The following is an 18,131-nucleotide window of genomic DNA, read 5'->3' as shown; positions in this document are numbered from 1 at the left end:
GGTTCACCCTCCGTGAACCATCGTGACGGCACCTAGTCTCTATGACTAGGTAAGCCTAAATTGTGGAAGAAAACCAATTTACGTAAAATAAAACAAATTAAAAACAGGAGTGAGGTAATAAATATCGTCTAAATGTGTCGCTCGACATACACAATATTAAATTCTCAAAACCATTACATAAATCCAAGACCCGGAAACCCATGCATCACAAGCTAAGAAATCTACACAGCTCTAACTCCAGAATGTCTAAAAAGAACGGAAATACAGAAGGGCTAATACTAAACAACAAGAATAGAAAGAGACTCCTCGGTCTACGGACGCGGCAGATATACCTCGAACTCGTTATAGCAACCGCTTCGCCTCAGGGGTGATAGGACTGAGTCGAAGTACCTGAATCTGCACATGAAAAACATGCGCAGCAGGGGCATGAGTACACCATGACGGTACTCAGTAAGTGTCAAGCCTAGCCTCGGTCGGGTAGTGACGAGGAAGGTCAGGGCCCTACTGAGGTTAAATAAGATATAAGGTTTAACAGTGTGAAATAAACAGTGTAAATAAGTACAACAGTAAAAATAACACAGGATATGAAGGACAACAACAACTATTACAGAGGCAAGTTAACATAGAAGGAGAACACAACTCAGCACAAAGATAACAACCGGGGATCTCCCAGGATACCATCCTGTAGTCCCTAAATATAAATATCATGTCTAGTGGATCTCCCGGGTGAAGTCCCGTAGTCCAACTCACAATGCGCGGGGATGTACCGGAAGTTCGATTCATAGTCCCAAATGTAATATCCAGTACAGGGGGAATCTACCGGGTGCAACCCCGTAGTTCCAAAGTAAATGTGCAGGGGGATCTACCGGAATACAAATCCGTAGTCCCAAAGTAAACACACAACAAGAACACGAAGAATACACAATTCATCGCAAATTTCATATTAAGGCAAAGCAGGTAGTTCTAGCCTAGCATGTTACACATAATCCAAATAAGTCAGTTTGAGCAAGTAGAGCAATTAAGTTAATTAGGCATGCTTTCCTAAGCTAGCAACAGGCTTAAATTTGCAAGCAGTGTTAAAAAAATAGGGAAACAGAAAAACACAAATGAAATTTACTTCAGGAAAACCTGATTTTCAAAATTAGCTCAAGTACACACTCGTCACCTCACGTACAAGGCATTTCAAATATCAGTAATACCAAATCCTAAGGGGAAGGTCCCCCACACAAGGTTAGACAAGCCACTTACCTCGAACCGGCTCAATTAGCAACCTGAAACCACGTTCTTGCCATAAGTATTTGACTTCAAATGGCCCAAATCTATTCAATTAAATTTCATAATGTAAATAACTGTTCAAGTAACTGATTCTACAATTAAATTCTAAGCTAATACGTAGAATTAGGTAAAATGACCAAAATGCCCCTCGGGCCCACGTCTCGGAATCGGGTAAAATTTATATTTACAGAATCCTCACACTCTCACGAGTCTAACCATACCAAAATTACCCCAATCCGATTTCAAATCCCCAATCAAAACTCAATTTGTTGGTCTAAGAACTTTTCCCCCAATTTCCACAAAGATTTCGAAATTAATGGATGGATTTAAGTGTAGATTCATGGAATTAGTCTAAACCGAGTAGGAATTAATTACCCAAATCACCCAGGTGAAAATCTCTCCAAAAATCGCAATCTCCCGAGCTCCCAAGTCTAAAATATGAATTATGGTTCAAACCCTCGATTTTGGGTTTTAAAAATCTGCCTAGGATTCCCTTAATCGCGATCGCGGAAAGCCAGTCGCGATCGCGAAGAAGAAAAACCACGCACCTCAGATTTACTCTATGTGAACACGGAATCCCATCCGCGAACGCGATGCTATAGCTCCCTCAACTTACGCGATCGCGGTTGACTCTACGCGACCACGTAGAGAAACACTTAACAAACCACTGCCGCCTTATTTCTTCTATGCGAACGCAGCCTAGCCTACGCGTTCGCGATTCAACATTTCTCATAGCTACACATTCATATTCCCCTTCACGCAAACGCGAAGGGCAAAATTGCCTCTGCCTCGCCTAAGCCTTCGCGATCGCGGTTCTCTCCAAGCGATCGCGATGAAGAAAAGTCTGCAACACATACCAGCAAAAATCTGATGCTTTTCCAAGTCCATAAATGCTTCGTGTAGCATCCGAAACACAGCCGAGGCTCCCGGGACCTCAACCAAACCTGCCAACCAATCCTAAAACATCATTCAAACTTGTTCTAACCTTCGTTAGGCTCAAAACAACATCAAAACACCTATTTTTCATCGGATTCAAGCTTAAGAATACCAAAAACTCTAAAAACATGCTTTCGATCAAAAAGTCTTTTGTACACACGTCACATTAAACACTACGGAGCTACTCCAACTTTCGGAATTCCATTCCGACCCTTGGATCAAAATCTCACTATCGAACCGGAAACTTCAAAAACTCAACTCTTGGCATTTCAAGCCTAAATTAGCTACGTACCTCCAAAACACAATCCGGACACGCCCCTAAGCCTGAAATCACCCAACGGAGCTAACGGAACCATTGGATTTCCATTCCGAGGCTGTCTTCACACCGTTCTGACTATGGTCAAATTTCCAAGACTTAAGCTCTCATTTAGGGACTAAGTGTCCCAAAACTCTCCGAAATTCAAAACCGAACATCCCGGCAATTCAAAATAGCAGAAATAAACATGAGGAAAGCAGTAAATAGGGGATCGGGGCGTAAATTCTAAAAACGACCGGCCGGGTCGTTACATGTATCCCCTCTTAAACGGGAATCAGGTCAAGCGCAGTTCAATTACATCAAATGAGGAAATGCAAAGTATCTAAGCATAGTATCTCTTGACTGCGTCTGAATTGATTGGTTTTGGCCATATTTCTCCATCCATCTCTACAAGTATGAGTGCTCCTCCTGTTAGGACCCTGTGAACCACGTACGGACCTTGCCAATTGGGAGAGAATTTCCCTTTGGCTTCATCTTGATGCGGGAAGATTTTCTTCAATACCAACTGCCCTGGTGCAATTAGTAGGAAACTTGCGAGGTACTGTGGAAGTGCTTAAACAAGTCATGTCGTCGTATGACCATGCGAAAATATCCTCGTACTCTTTTCGGAAACGAGCGTACTCTTCTTTCTCTGTTGGCGACAAGTGAATGCTGATGCGGGTCTCTTTGATGGTCTCGGTGTCTCCCAAATTTACTGCTTCTGTTTCGTCCAAGTTGGATTTAGGCTTGTTCTCGAAATTCTCAACCTCTCTCACAATTTCCTCGGGTATCTCATCTTCTTCCTCTGAGTCACTATTCTCATGCTGTGTTGCCTCATTACATGTCACAGTTATTGGTTCATCAGGAAAAGTAATAATAACACTGTAGAAGGGATAAATATAAAAATAGTAATGAATAATGATAAAGGACAAATGCATTTGATTAAAACTGAGAAAATTGTTCAAACAAAGCTTGGCTCGGTGAATCGAGCATTTATTTTGAAACAAAGAAATCTTAAAACAAAATCACTGGAAATTTTTAAACGCCTAGAACGGCTGTAAATTCTGCCAAGCTACCTAGGGACTCGGCGGGCTTGGGACGATGTGGCGGTCCTTTCTGATAACAGCTCCCTTTGCCACAGTCTGAATGGTGAGGCCTTCTTCCTCCTCCTCCTCAATTATGGCACTGCGGTCCATATCCTCATCTTCCAAGAATAAATCCTTCAGTCCAGCTAGTGCTTCTTCTTCTGTAGTTCCCCATACTATGTCAGCCTGGTAAAAAGCTTATTCCAGATGTGGTACCGGTTGCTCAAGTGGGTAATACGGCCCACACCACAAAGGCGACCGATTCCTGTACTCTTGCCATGTGTACTGGTATCCTAGCCCAAAAGTGGTACCATGATTTTTCAGCTATATCGGCTTGGTGATACTTTGGAGGTTCTTCCCCAACCCTTTGTTGGGTTCATATCCGGACCATGCTAGTATGCTTTCTATTTTGTTACTTTACCACTTGTCCTTCTCGACGGCATTTACCCATTCAATGTGATGATAGGTCTCCCTTTCTAGCCTCCTTCTATGTCCAATGGCCGGGATGGTCTGACTAGTGTAGATGGGGTTACTCCCATCTCCATGAATGATTACGTCCTGACGGTTCCATTCGAATTTTACGGCTTGGTGTAGTGTGGAGGGCACGACTCCAACAGCATGGATCCATGGGCGGCCCAACAAAAGGTTATATGAGGCTGGTATGTCGAGCACTTGAAATTCGACATCGAACCAAGTTGGACCCATCTGCAAGCAAAGGTTGATTTCCCCGATCGTGGCCCTCTAGGACTCATAGAAAGCCTTTACATTCATGCTTCCGGTCCATATTTGATGGAAACCTTTGTCCAACCTTTTCAGGGTGTCCAACGGACAAATATTCAGACTCGAACCTCCATCAACCAGGACCCTGGCAATGAACTTGTCTTCAAATTGTACCATAATATGCAATGCTCGATTGTGATTCCTTCCCTCGGGTGGTAGCTCATCCTCGTGGAAGATAATCTTCTGGCTTTCTAGTACTTGCCCAACCATGTTGGCCATTTCTCCAACGGTGATGTTATTGGGTACGTAGGCCTCGCTCAACACTTTTATTAAAGATTTATGTGTGCCTCAGAATTCTGAAATAGTGATAGGATAGATATCTGAGCAGGGACTTTGTTCGGGTGGTCAACAACAGAATACTCCTTTGCCTGTACTTTTCTCCACAAGTCATCTGGCCTAGTCTCAATGATAGGTTGCTTAGCAGTGGTCTCCTTACTTGAACCTCCTAGGTGTTCAGGTGTATAGACTCTTCCGGTCCTAGTTATTCCATGTTCCACATCATATTCCTCTACCTTGGCCTTCCCTTTCCGCCGAGCCTCAGCGACATAATCCCAGGGTATTGCTTTTTGAGTTGTATTGGGGCGTGGTTGACACCGTCACGGTAAAAGGTGTGACTATTTCTACTTTAAATAAAGCGGAGGTGGCTGCGGGCGGAGCTACTTCTACCTCAAATGGAACTGATGCAGTTACCTCAACATCAATAGGTGCTTGAGTCTAAACCATGATAGGAGTAAGTGTGACTGTAGAGTCATCGCCTTCCCAAATAAGCCCGATCGACCCTTCAGGGTCCCATTCTTCATTTGTCTCTATTACATGTATACCATCACCTCTGTGATCAGGGAGGGGATTGTTGTGGACATTAGGTGAGGCTTCCTTTGCTTGTATGACCTTGTTGTCAATTAGCATTTGGATCTTATCCTTCAATGTCCGGCACTCAACAGTGGTGTGCCCTTTCATACCGGAATGATACGCACAAGTCTTGTTCGGATTGACCCACTGGGATGGATTCTCTAACGCCACAGCGGGAACATGAGTGACATAACCGGCAGCTTTCAACATTTCATATAATTGGTCGATGGGCTCGGCAATGGCGGTATACTGTCTGGGTGGCTTGCAGTCAAAGTTTGGTCGTGGTCTTGGAAAATTTTGACGAGCTGGTGGTGATTGGAAGTGGGATGGTTGGGAGTTATAGGTGTGATGGACAGAGGCTGATTGGGATTATCTGGGAGATGAAGGATGATATGTAGGTGGTGACGCTTGGTATGTAGGTGGAGGTGTTTGAAATATGGGTGGAGGTGTTTGATAGACAAGTGGAGATTTTGGGCCCTGGGCTATGATTATTGCCCCAATATCTCTCTTCTTTGATATGCCACCTGACTGTAGTGCTTTATTCGTGGCTTGCAATGCCTTGAAGTTTGTTACCATTCCGCTCTTGATCCCTTCCTCGATCCTTTCTCCGAGTTTGATGATGTCAGAGAATTTATGATTTTCAATAACCATCAACCTCTCGTAATATTGTGGGTCCTGTGCCCTGACAAAGAATTTATTCATCTGTTCTTCGTCCAAGGATGGCCTGACCTTGGCTGCTTCCGACCTCCAACGGGTAGCATATTCATGAAAGGTCTCAGTGGGTTTCTTCTTGAGATTCTGATGTAGAAGATATCCGATGCATTCTCTGTGTTGAACCTGAACCGGTCCATGAAATCCGACTCCATTCTTACCCAATTTGACCACTTCTTGGGATTTTGGCTGATATACCAAGACAACGTGTCCCCAGTAAGGCTCCTCATAAAGAGCTTCATTCGAATCTTTTCATCTTTTCCTATCCCGACAAGCTTGTCGCAGTAGGTCCTTAGATGAACCCTAGGATCACCTGTACCATCGAACATTTCAAACTTGGGAAGCTTGTACCCTTCTGGCAATTCCACATCGGGCTATATGCATAGATCATTGTAATTCAAACCTTCTATTCCTCTATCGCCTTCAACACCTTGAACTCAGCTTGTTAACTTTTTAAGCTCTTCGGCCATGTTCTTAACGAGCAGATCCTTTTCGGAGGGTTTCGGTGCACAGGAGGTCGGTTGGGTAGAATATGGTATAGTTTCCACGTATATGGGGTTGCTTTGATGGGTGCCAGGGACTTGGGTAGAGTGATGGTCATTGGTGGAGTTTTGTAGATCGGGAATGAGTGGTGATGTATTTTGGGGAGTGTGGTAAGTGGTGGTAGGGATTGGTTGATAATGATGTTGTGGTGGAGTTGGCAGTGGATTGATATTTTAAGGTGGAGTTGCGTATTCATTTGGTACGGTGGGATTTTGTGGCTGTTGGTTTTGTGTCTTCTGAGGAGGTGTTGGGTTCTTTGCGTTCTGTTGGTGGATGTCAGGGACATTGAGGGTGAGTGACAAGTTTGCCAAATTGCGGACCTGCTCGAGTTCTCCTTGTAATTCTAGTATCTTTTTTCTAGTCTTAGAACCAGGTCATTCGGGGCCGGAGTACTTCGGCCGTCGGAAGTCTCTGCGTTCTCAACATTTTACTTTTGGATTCCCATTAAATCGTCCATCTTTGCTTTCCCTCTGCTTTTTGTGTTGCTTGGAGGAGGAGGAGGTGGAGGGACTCTAGATCTGGTATGATATGCTGATGAGGCCTGTATGGATGAACCAACCTAAGGGGATGGGAATAATAATAATAATAATAATAAAAGCAAAAACAAAAGGTGACAAGTTAGTGAGGATCCTGAAATGTTTACAGTATTTAAACACATATTGCGGAAATATAAATTCGTGTCCTAATTTGGGAGCCTCATTGTGCCCGAGGTAGGACTAGCGACAAACATATTTAGAGAAATTTTAATGCCAATAAATGCTTCATTTCATAATGTAAGAATAGACGAATCCGAAAACAATACAAATAATGATAAAAATGAGTTACTATTGGCACTTGGCCTTATTACATTAGAAAAAGCAAAAATAAATCTAGCTTATTTGGTCCTAGAAGGACCTTCCTCAGGTTGAATGTTCTCGTTGATCAAATCCTCCAGCTCGCGTAGGTTCATCAGTAAGAACGCCTTTATTAAATGTCCTCCTTCGTCTCCATCAGCGATCTGGTAGTCGGTGACTCTCTTCCTCACTTTTCCTTCCAATTCCAGCAGACTGTATTCCAAATATTCCAGCTTTTTGCTTGATTTGACGGCCCTTTCTTTCCATTCATTGATTTGGTCATTTGATGGAAGATTCCTCCATCAGTTTAGCAAGAGTGAGGGTGTGCTAACCATACTGAAGCTGGGGACCTCGTGCCTCATTTTCTTCCAAACAAAAGGTTAGACCTTACCCCCACCAGACTCGACTATTTTTACATTTATGATCAGCATATCGACATTTAGTTCTCCAAATTAATACACAGAACGTGGTTGTGTCTGTTGGGATTATGGAAAACCTGATGGACTTTTGGATAAGGCTTATCTTAAAGGATCATTATGCGGACAAAATAACTGATCCGGCTAGGTTTGACCATGATGCATACACAATTTTGACAAGAGTAAGGTTCCTATGGGGTTTTAGACCGGTACCCTCGAGCGGACAACTCTAAGGGGAAGGCATGAAACCATCGACTGCACCACTGATCGACTGATTTTACCGCAAATAAGCCTTTCCAAATTTAAGGGTAGTAAATAGGAAGGGCGCAACCACTCATTAAAGCGTTGCTGTAGGATTTGATATGCACGAGTGGAATATGATGTGGAGCATGATTTATGCAGCAGTTAATAACAAGTAGTCAAGTATTTTCACGTAAGGAAAAATAAATACAGTATTTAAACAATTAAAAGACAGTTACAAAAAGGAAACAAAACGACTCGTCAGTTTCAAGAATAAAGAACAATAAATGCTTAAAACAAAACAGACAGTAAAAAATTAAAATAAGGGAAGAGGGTACGGGATAAGCTTGCTTGGACTAATTTATAAGAGCAAGTTCGTTGTGGTAAGAGCCTAAAATATCCCCAGCGGAGTCGCCATGCTGTCGCGCCCCCTTTTCCCCTCCCTTTTTGACGGGGAGAGAGGTCCGGGTTTCGACATTCACGGGGTGTAATGACTCACTTCCTTTAGGGAATTGGGTATTTGAAGAGTCGCCACCTAACAGATTATGGTGCGTTAGGGCACCTAGAGCGATTAACTCTTGGGTTGGTTTGCATTACCAGAGATTAGGGTAAGGGCTCGAAATAACCTCGAGGGGAAGGTGTTAGGCATCCCTCTTGGTCCACAATTGTGGGTCCCGGCCGAACTTGTACTTACGAATTAGTCCAAAAATAAACAATTGAAGCAAATAATTGTAGGCGGAGCATGTTGGGCATTGCATAATTCAAATAATAAGACAAGAATTTAAACAGGTTGTATGTATAAAAAGGAAATAAAGCTTCAAGTAAAGAGGATTTGGGGAGAGGGAGGTCCTAGGTTGGTTAGCATATAGGATCACATCAGTACAATATCCGGTAATCACTCGTTAGAAAGGGGCTACGCGTGACATTAGCGCACCGGTCATCATATCCATATCTACCCTCCCATCCCCTTAGTGGTCATGAAAATCGAGTGTTGGTCAACGATCTCTATTGCGTGCTGTTACCCGTCCCTTCTTAATGGTCCTTGAGGGAGTTAGGACCTCTACCTATAGGTGGTTCTAGACGTACTCCTAAGGTTTTAAAAGGAAAAAATTCTAAGGCGACAGTCAAAAAGCATTTAGGACTTACACACGTAATGGGAGCAATTTAAAAGGCTTAGAGTTTTCCTCCTCAATCAAACACATAAGTAGCACGACTCAAGCACAGCTAAGGTCTTTTATTAGACAATGTCCTAAAGCAGGATATCTAAGTGAATATGCAGAAACAAACAAACCCTTTTTAGGTTCAGAAATTATACCCTAGCAGTTGCCTAAGGACTCCTTTTAAAGCCTTTTAGGATCAGAAAACTTTAAGTGATATAGACATTTCAGAGAATGCAATTTCGAAAACACCCTAGAGGCTTGCCTATACACAGGAACTGATATCTACATTAATGCAGAAACAAACAGCTTTTGAAATAGGCTCCTTTAATACTTATAGGCATGATATCTAATGAGATGAGGCAGTTTGAAAGAACTTGTTTCAGAACTTGCTTAATACTTAGTAAGACCAATTCAGGAATGAACTAGGCGTGACTAAAGTGACTTATTAGACTAAATCAGATTGACAGACAGAATTGCGAGTAGAATTCCTATAGGCATGATATCTAGGCGTATTACTGATTTTAGTCGATTTGCAAATGTGGCAACATACAGAAGTACTCATTATAACTATATCTGAATTAAGTCCTATATGCATAGTATCTATTATTAAACAGATTTTAAGACATGATTTCTTGGAACCTATATGCATGGTTTCTAAAACATGACAGAATGTAAAACCTTATAGACATGGTTTCTACTTGACGAGTAAACAAACTTAAAGGTGAAGTCCTATGGACATGATTCTATTTGGCAAAGCAATCAGATTCAAAGAGTAAAGTACTAAGAGCATGTTTTCAATTTAGAACAAACAGACTTTAAAAGTAAAGTCCTAAGAGCAGGATTTCTACCCGTATTACCCCCAGAAAATAGGCATCTACCCACCTCTTTTTCACTAAATATCCCAATATTTGTTTATAAATTATTACAGGCCAATGAATGAATTACATAAATGAAAATAGAAAATGAAGAAGCTGTTTTATAGGGAGCCTTCAATTAGGCCTAGGTTTCCCAAATCCTCCAATGGTCTCATATGCCTAAGTTCCATAGACAAAATCATAGCCTAGGAGCATCGAAGTTCCCTAAGGATCTCAAGGATCCCGGGCAGCGATTACACCTAGACATAGCAACCAAGAATTGAACAAGTGCAGTATGGAAAGGACAGCCTCAGTATGCCAGAGTTCAGAGGGTTCTCAAAGGATCCCAAGGCAGTACACAAACTAGAGGGGGCAGAACTTATTGACTAAGAGTAGAGTGAGAAGTGATGGACATAAGTTCAAAAGGTTTTAGTAAGAAACTGTGATTAACAAAATGCCTTTCTTGAAAGCAATTCAGTAGAGATTGGTTGAAAAAGAGATTGGAATAGTTAACAGAGTCCAAACACAGCTAGTTCACAGAACCAAGTAAATTCAATAGTCACACACAAGGGTCAAGGGGTTTGGGACACATAGAACAATTGGTTGCAAACACATAACCCATCAAGGTCTAAGACTGGTTTAGACATGCTCAGAAACAGTTGACACTGGCATAGTCACAAAACCAGGCATGAAGAACATAACCACATAGAGAGGTGATAGGATTTGGGATCCATGGGATATAGTATGGTAAGCATACAACAAGTATGAGACAATTAGTAAGACATTGCTCAGAAACACACATAATGGGAATATACTAATCTAAAGGGAATGGGGAAGACATGATAACAAGTTAGTAATGTGTTCTTAACTACAAGTTTCACAAAAGAACCACAAATAGAAGCAAACCAGAAACATGAAGAACTGAAACAATAAGAGAATCATGTTGTTGTTGGAACTTTAAATTGAAACCAGGGCATACCAGTGAAGAGGAGAGTAAGTAGAATGAAAAGAACAAGAGAGCACAAATGGTTAGCCTTGGCTTGCAGCCGGCTAGCAATAGCAAATAGCACAAGAGAGAGAGAGCAGAGATTTTTAAAGTATGAGAGATAGTTTTTGAACCCAAGTGTTTGTGTCTTGTTCTAATGAAAGACTAATAGTATTTATAGCTTGATAGCAAGTAGTAAATAAGGTAAGAATCATAGTAGCATAATAATTGAGGAAACAATTAGAAAATCAAGGAAATACTCCCCTAAGTTAAGGGAGTTAATTCAAACGGTAAGAAACAGTAGAATATAAGGCAAGAAAAGAAAATCAGCACATGACTAATAAGGAAAGAATCAAGGTTCAGTAAGCATAGGGTAGTCAATTAAGACTAAATTCAAAAAACCTCAATTAAGGAAATGACTCAATAAAAATAAAGTACCACAACAAATATGGTAACGAAATCAATCAATTTAAACAAAAGAGGTAGAACTTTAGGGTTTTAAAAGAAAATCTTTCAATCAAACCATCAATTAAGGAAATCAGAATCAATCAAGAGGGAGTCATGATTCTATACTTCATCATATAAATATAGAAGATCAAATAGACGTAGCAAACAGGCAAGGCCAGCAATATCGACAGAAAAAGGAAAGAGATGAACAATCAAGATGACACACAATCACACAGAGGTGATATAGGTAGGTTAAGGAATCAATAAACCCATTCGAAGCATGGTAACCACAGAAGCTTAATCAAGAATCAAATAGTCAGGCTAACACACAGAACCAAGACAAAGAAGACCTTAAAAATTAGGACTTTTTAACATAGGCGAGTTAAGGAGCAGTAAGAACATAGAATCAGTCAAGATAAGCAGAGAAAGAGGTTTAAACATAAAGAAAGATCAGTTTAAACAAGTGTAGAAGAAACTCCGAGAAACCCTAACTTTAAAGAAAGTAAAAACGACTTTAAAGTTGATGATTTTAAAAGAGAGGTCTGAGAACAGTGTAGAACATAGAAAAAAACAGACTTGAATCGTTAAAAATAGCACAGATCTAGGAGATTCAAACAAAAGTTAGGGTTTCAAAGGAAACCCAGATAGAACGGAAGAACCTGCTATAAACTTCAAAGATCGCAAAATCACACCGAAGAAGCCATGAAAAACCAAAACAACAACCCAAGACATAAGTCGGCGTGGCCCAGGGCCCTTGAAGGCCTCAAAGATGATGAGCAAGGCGAGGGGGAAACCATTGGAGGCTTGGGGTAGAAAGGTGGTCGCCGGAGATGACCGGAGAAGGGAGGCGATTGACAGAGTCTAGGGTTAGGTTGAGAGAAGAGAGAAGATAAGAGGACTTGAGGGCGGCGGATCTAGAAAATGATTTAGGGTTGGGGGGTGTATGAATTAAAAAAGGTAAGAACAGTTTAGGGTCGTTGATCTTTTAGATCAACGACTAGGATATGAGATGGCTTTGGGTCGGGTAGGGGTAATTGGGGCCTAGGTCGGGTAATCTGATTAGGATTGGGCTGGTATTGGGTTAGAATTAGGCGAAAATTGAAAGCCAAATCTGGCTATGAGTTAAATAGCCAATTTTTCCTATTTTAATTTTAATAAATAATAAAATAGTTTCTGAAAATAATCTTTCTATACCAAAATGATTTAAAATATATAATTAACTTTTAAAAAATATATGGACCAATTTTATGCATATAAAATGTAATCATACACTAAATGGGCTAACATTTCAATTATATGAAATTTAGCTTAAAAAATACCAAATGCAGTTATAAAAATGCACAAAAAATATATTAACCACATTTTGGTATAAGTATAGAAACTAAATAAATAAATCATCGTAACAATAGTTTGGGAAATAATTATTGAGGATTTTAATGAATTAAAGGGGAGAAAATAAATCAATTTAAACTCTTAAAATTATGGAAAAAATTACAAAAATCTTGTGCATGCTTACATATGCATATATATATACTATTTTGAAGATATTTATGCATATTTAAAAATATATAGGGAAAAATTGGGTATCAACACTACCATGGTATTTGCATATATCATTTAGAAAAGAATCAAAAGCGAAGAAGTGTAACGACCCGACCGGTCGTTTTGAGCCCTAGTGCTCCGTTCAGCAGTCGGAGGCCATGAACAGCTTCATTTCAGGCATTATGACTTGTACGCGTGGTCAGAATTGAATTTCGGGAAGTCCAGAGTTGATTTGGAAAGAGAATTCTCATTTCGGAAGCTTAAAGTTGAAAGAATGAACTAGGATGGGATTCTTGAGTAAACGACCTCGGAATCGGGATTTGAAGGGTCCAGCAGGTTCGTATGATGATTTTGGACTTGGGCGTATGCCCGGTGCGGGTTTTGGATAACTCGGGGGCGTTTTGGCGCCTATTGTGGAAGTTAGCATTTTTGAAGAAATTTCTTAAGTTTGGCTTGAAGTGCATTTTAGTGTTATCGATGTCCGTTTGGGATTTTGAGACTGTGAATAGCTCCATATGGTGATTCCGGAGTTGGGGGCGCGATCGGAAGTGAATTCGGAGGTCCGCGGGTCATTTTGGAACCATCTGGCTAAAGATAGAAGTTTTAAGGTTTTTGAGAAGTTTGGTCGGAGGTGGACTTTTTGATATCGGGGTCGGAATCCAATTCCGAAAGTTGGAGTAGGTCCGTAATGTCGAATATGACTTGTGTGCAAAATTTGAGGTCAATTGGACGTGATTTGATAGGTTTAAACATCGGAAGTAGAAGTTTGAAATTTCGAAGTTCATAAAGCTTGAATCGGGGTGTAATTCATGGTTTTACCGTTGTTTGATATGATTTGAGGCCTCGAGCAAGTCCGTAATGCATTTTGGGATTGGTCGGTAGGTTTGCTTGAGGTCCCGGGGGCCTCGGATGGATTCCGGGTGATTAATGGATCGAAATTTGGAATTTTGGACAGCTGAAGGATCTGGTTGCTGGTATTTTCGCTTCTGCGGTGGGTTAGCCGCAGAAGCGGCTCGCAAAAGCGGAAAGGAAGCCGCAGAAGCGGATGGTTGGTCAAGGCTCGAGGACAGCAAATGCGGTCAAGATTCCGTAGAAGCGGGACCGCATATGCGGAAGGATAGTCGCAGAAGCGGAAGAGGGGCAGCTGGAGAAGACCGCAGATGCGGTCAATGTTCCGCAGAAGCAGGACCGCATCTGCGGATGGCGTGCCGCAGAAGAGAAAATGGGGAGGCTTGAGAGGAACCGCAGAAGCGGTCAAAGGACCGCAGGTGCGAAAATAGCTGGAGGTAGATGGGTTGTTTTAAAGTCGGATTTTGGTCATTTCTCTTCCATTTTTCATGGTTTGGGCGATTTTTGGGGAGCTTCAAGAGAGGTATTTTCTTCATCAACGTCAAGGTAATATATTTCATCCATTTTAAGTTAAATACATCAATTACGTAAGGATTTGAGCATGAAATTGGTTGAAATTTGGGGTTTTGGTAGAAAGACCTGAAATTATATTCTTGGAATTTAACCACGATTTTGAGTATGGAATTTAGTGAAAATTATATATTTGAGTTCCTAAGGTCATGGGTAATCTTTATCTTCAAAAATATTTCGGATTCCGGGCACATGGGCCCGAGGGCGTTTTGGTCAACTTTTCGATCGGAGTTAGGAATTGCTATAAATTAGATTGTAACGAATATTTGAGCATATATTAATGGATTTGCATAACCGTTGGCTAGTTTTGGAGCGTGGTGCATTAATTAGAGTCTTCGGAAGGGCGTGGAATGCCGGTTATGGATCTTCGGAGCGAGGTGAGTCTCCTTTCTAACCTTGTAAGAGGGAATTGTCCCCATAGGTGAAATAATTGATTATGTGCTCCTATTTACGGTGGCTACGTACGCACGAGGTGACGAGAGTCGGTGCGTAGCTACTATTATGCCATTGTCCGGGTAGTTCAGGCCCAAAAGCACGTTATACTTGGATTATTTATGAACCTATTGATAGCTTGAATTGCTTAAATCACCTTGGATTAGTAAATGAATTTAAAAGGAGATTAAACATCATTTTTCCTGAATATTTAAAAAGAAAAATTGTTTTATTTGGATAAATATTCCCGATAAGTTCTTAATTGACTGATTGAGCATGTATCTCTATATGTACCTGCGTCGCATGCATGATTCGCGAGCAGGCTATGTGTTTATTTATGGAACGGGCCGAATGCCTCGGCAGATTAAATAGATGCATCTATAGGCGCGCAGTCGACCCTCGACAAGTGCACGGTTTATTTCTGTTGGATCGGGTCGTCGCCTCGGTGTGATTTGCGCGTGTTATATTGTTGCTTGAGAATTTTAAATGTGAAATTTGCCCTTCGTGGCTTGATATAAATTGATAAGATAATAAAGAGTAAACCTTGAAAATCCTTGATTATTTGTTGAAGGTGTTTACCTGTTTTCTGGCTTCGTGAATTAGGACTGCTATATAAATCCATGATTTCCTCACATTTTTAGTGTATTGTCAATCGACCTCATGTAAGTGTCGAAGTTGACCATCTCGTCTCTACTTCTTCGAGATTAGACGGGATACTCATTGAGTACACATTATTTACGTACTCATACTACACTTCTGTGCATTTTTGTTGCACAGGTATATTTATCTCTAGCAGCCCACTGGGCATAGCAGCACAGATGATTCGGGGACTAGGGCAGTTGCATTATTCGAGGCGGCCCGCAGCTAGTAAAGTCCCTTCCAGCAAATTGTATTTTCTTTCTGTCCACTATATTCTGGACGGATGTTGTACTGTATTTTATTTCCTTATCAGTAGATGCTCAGGCACTTGTGACACCGGGTTCTGGGATGGTTTTAAAATATTTTGTATTGATTGCTAGTATTTAATTTGAATTGAAGCAGTTAACTTTTTACTTATGAAATTTAAAGGAAAATCTTGGTTTTTAAATTGTTAAAATTGGAGTTTAATTAAGTAATTGGTTGGCTTGCCTGACAGCGGTGTCCGGCGCCATCACGACCCTTAGTGGATTTTGGGTCGTGACAACATGGTATCAGAGCACTAGGTTCCTAGGGTCTCACGAGTCATGAGCAAGTCTAGTAGATTCTCGCGGATCAGTACGGAGACGTCTGTATTTATCCTCGGGAGGCTGCAGGACTATTAGGAGTACTTCCCTTCTTGATTCCTTATCGTGCGATTTGATCCCTGGAGGCGTATGCCTTTAATTCATTCCTACTCAATCTTACGCGACGCAGAGCGCTTGTTATAAATTGAGAATTGAAGAATCATAACGGTACTACAGATGTGATACAGGATGTTTCTCCTGGTATAGATGATCGAATTATTATCGTCGCTTTATGGAAGAACATTTTATTGTTTTAGCTCAGTAACGGTACTTCTGAGGGCTTTGAGGCTAGGCACAAGTTGCCACGATGCTTATGAATGACTGTTCCGCGGTAGTGATATGATGGTAGGATGTTGCCCACGTGTCGGGGTAGTGAATGACTTGAAGGGAGGTTTACTCAGTGCATAACCAAGAGATTTAGTATTTTATCCCCGGCATGGGGAAAGGCAATCGAACTAAGGATGGTCAGATGTGGGCTTGTGGAAGTAATGGCATTTGGTATTCGCAAGCGTGGTGGGGTTTTCTTCTATGAAGAGGTGTCGTTGTCCTAATTGAACGTACTATGTTCGCCGGTGTTATGGCCTTCTACAATTCGCCTTTGGGGCAAGCTATTGTGAAACAACATTGAAAATGCGGCTGTCAGATATCGCAGGGTGCGGTAGTTCAGGGTTGAATCAGTGTTTCTAATGTCGACGATATGAGAAGGATGATCTTCCAAAAGGTGTAAAGTTAGCAGCAATTGTGGGTTCAAGTGCCACGAAGATAGATTTTATTTAAGGTAGCAACTGAGCAGCAAAGGATGAGGAAAGATATATGGGAAGTGTCAGGCGGTGGCTAAAATTTCTAGAAGGCCGAGTATAAGAGGCCAAGGGTCGAGTAGTCGATTAAGGGGATGAGTTCCGCCAAAGTGGGAGAGTGGCGGAGTTGAATATGGGCTTTGCAGTAGGATGACCACGTACCTTAAGGAGAGTTGGAGTGATTTGAGAATATTAGTGATTGGTGATTGGGGTCTACGGATTTAATTTGAAGAATGGGCTATTATGCAGCAGGAGATTTGATATAACGGGAAGGAGCTGCTTGAATGAAAAAGGATACAACATAACTTTGAATTGGAAGAATGTTGTCGCACATTTAATTGATGTCCACGAAGGGTGAATGGACTTGTGCAGCTAGAGAGTGAGCTCGGACTCAGGATGGGTTGTTGATGTCGTAGTGAATGTACCTCGTACAGCAGCGTTGGAAGATGTCGGGAAGTGACTTCTACAGGTGGGGTATTCCTGTGAGCAGGTTAGCAGTCGCGTGGTTGGCGAGGCTTCTGCGAAGAGTTCTACTGGTTATACAGCGAAGGAATTGGTCGTGCGAATGTTGTTAATAATTTCTATAGTAAGATTCCGAGAATTTTGGCGGTTGATTGCGCAAGATTACGTCAACAAGAGATAAAGAGTCCTGGTGAATGCCAGAGTTGTGTAATAATGGCTTCATGCTAAGTGGGAGAGTCCCACCGCTTATGATTGGGTTGCATGGTTAACCACTTGCAAGGTTTTTGGCTATTAGCATATTGATGGGCTATTTCAGCTACGGGAAAAGAACATACGTGGTAATTTGAGCAAAGGAATTGTTAAAGGGTGCTATGGTTGGCCTTATTGGCCCATGTTCAGACTTGGGGAAGGATTTAGGATTGTGCTTTGTAAAGGTGCGGGTTCCAAAGGAAGTGATTCCGCCGGGTGCCTCGTCGAGAGGGTATTCATGTGTTATAAGATTTATGGAGTTGATTATATTCGGGACCAGTCAGAGCTGGTGGCTTTCAGTAACGGTCCTAACGGATTCAAAAGAGGTAAAGTATGGTGCCTAATGATTTCGAGCCTATAAGTACAGTTAAGAATCAAGCTTTGCAGCAGCTTATGAGTGGAGGCTCAGAATGTTCTATGATGTGTTGACTTGCAGTATAACAATTGAGAGAAAGATGAGAAAGGACTTCGGATTCGTAGAAGTATTAGCAGAATGGGCATATCAGTTGAGGGTGCGAATATACGCGCAAGGAAGGTATGAAGTGGTTCGCGGGATTCG

Source organism: Nicotiana attenuata, chromosome 6 (assembly GCF_001879085.1).
Source record: "Nicotiana attenuata strain UT chromosome 6, NIATTr2, whole genome shotgun sequence".
Taxonomy (NCBI): Eukaryota; Viridiplantae; Streptophyta; class Magnoliopsida; order Solanales; family Solanaceae; genus Nicotiana; species Nicotiana attenuata.
The sequence above is the reverse complement of the archived record's forward strand: the minus strand, read 5'-3'. Positions refer to the sequence as shown.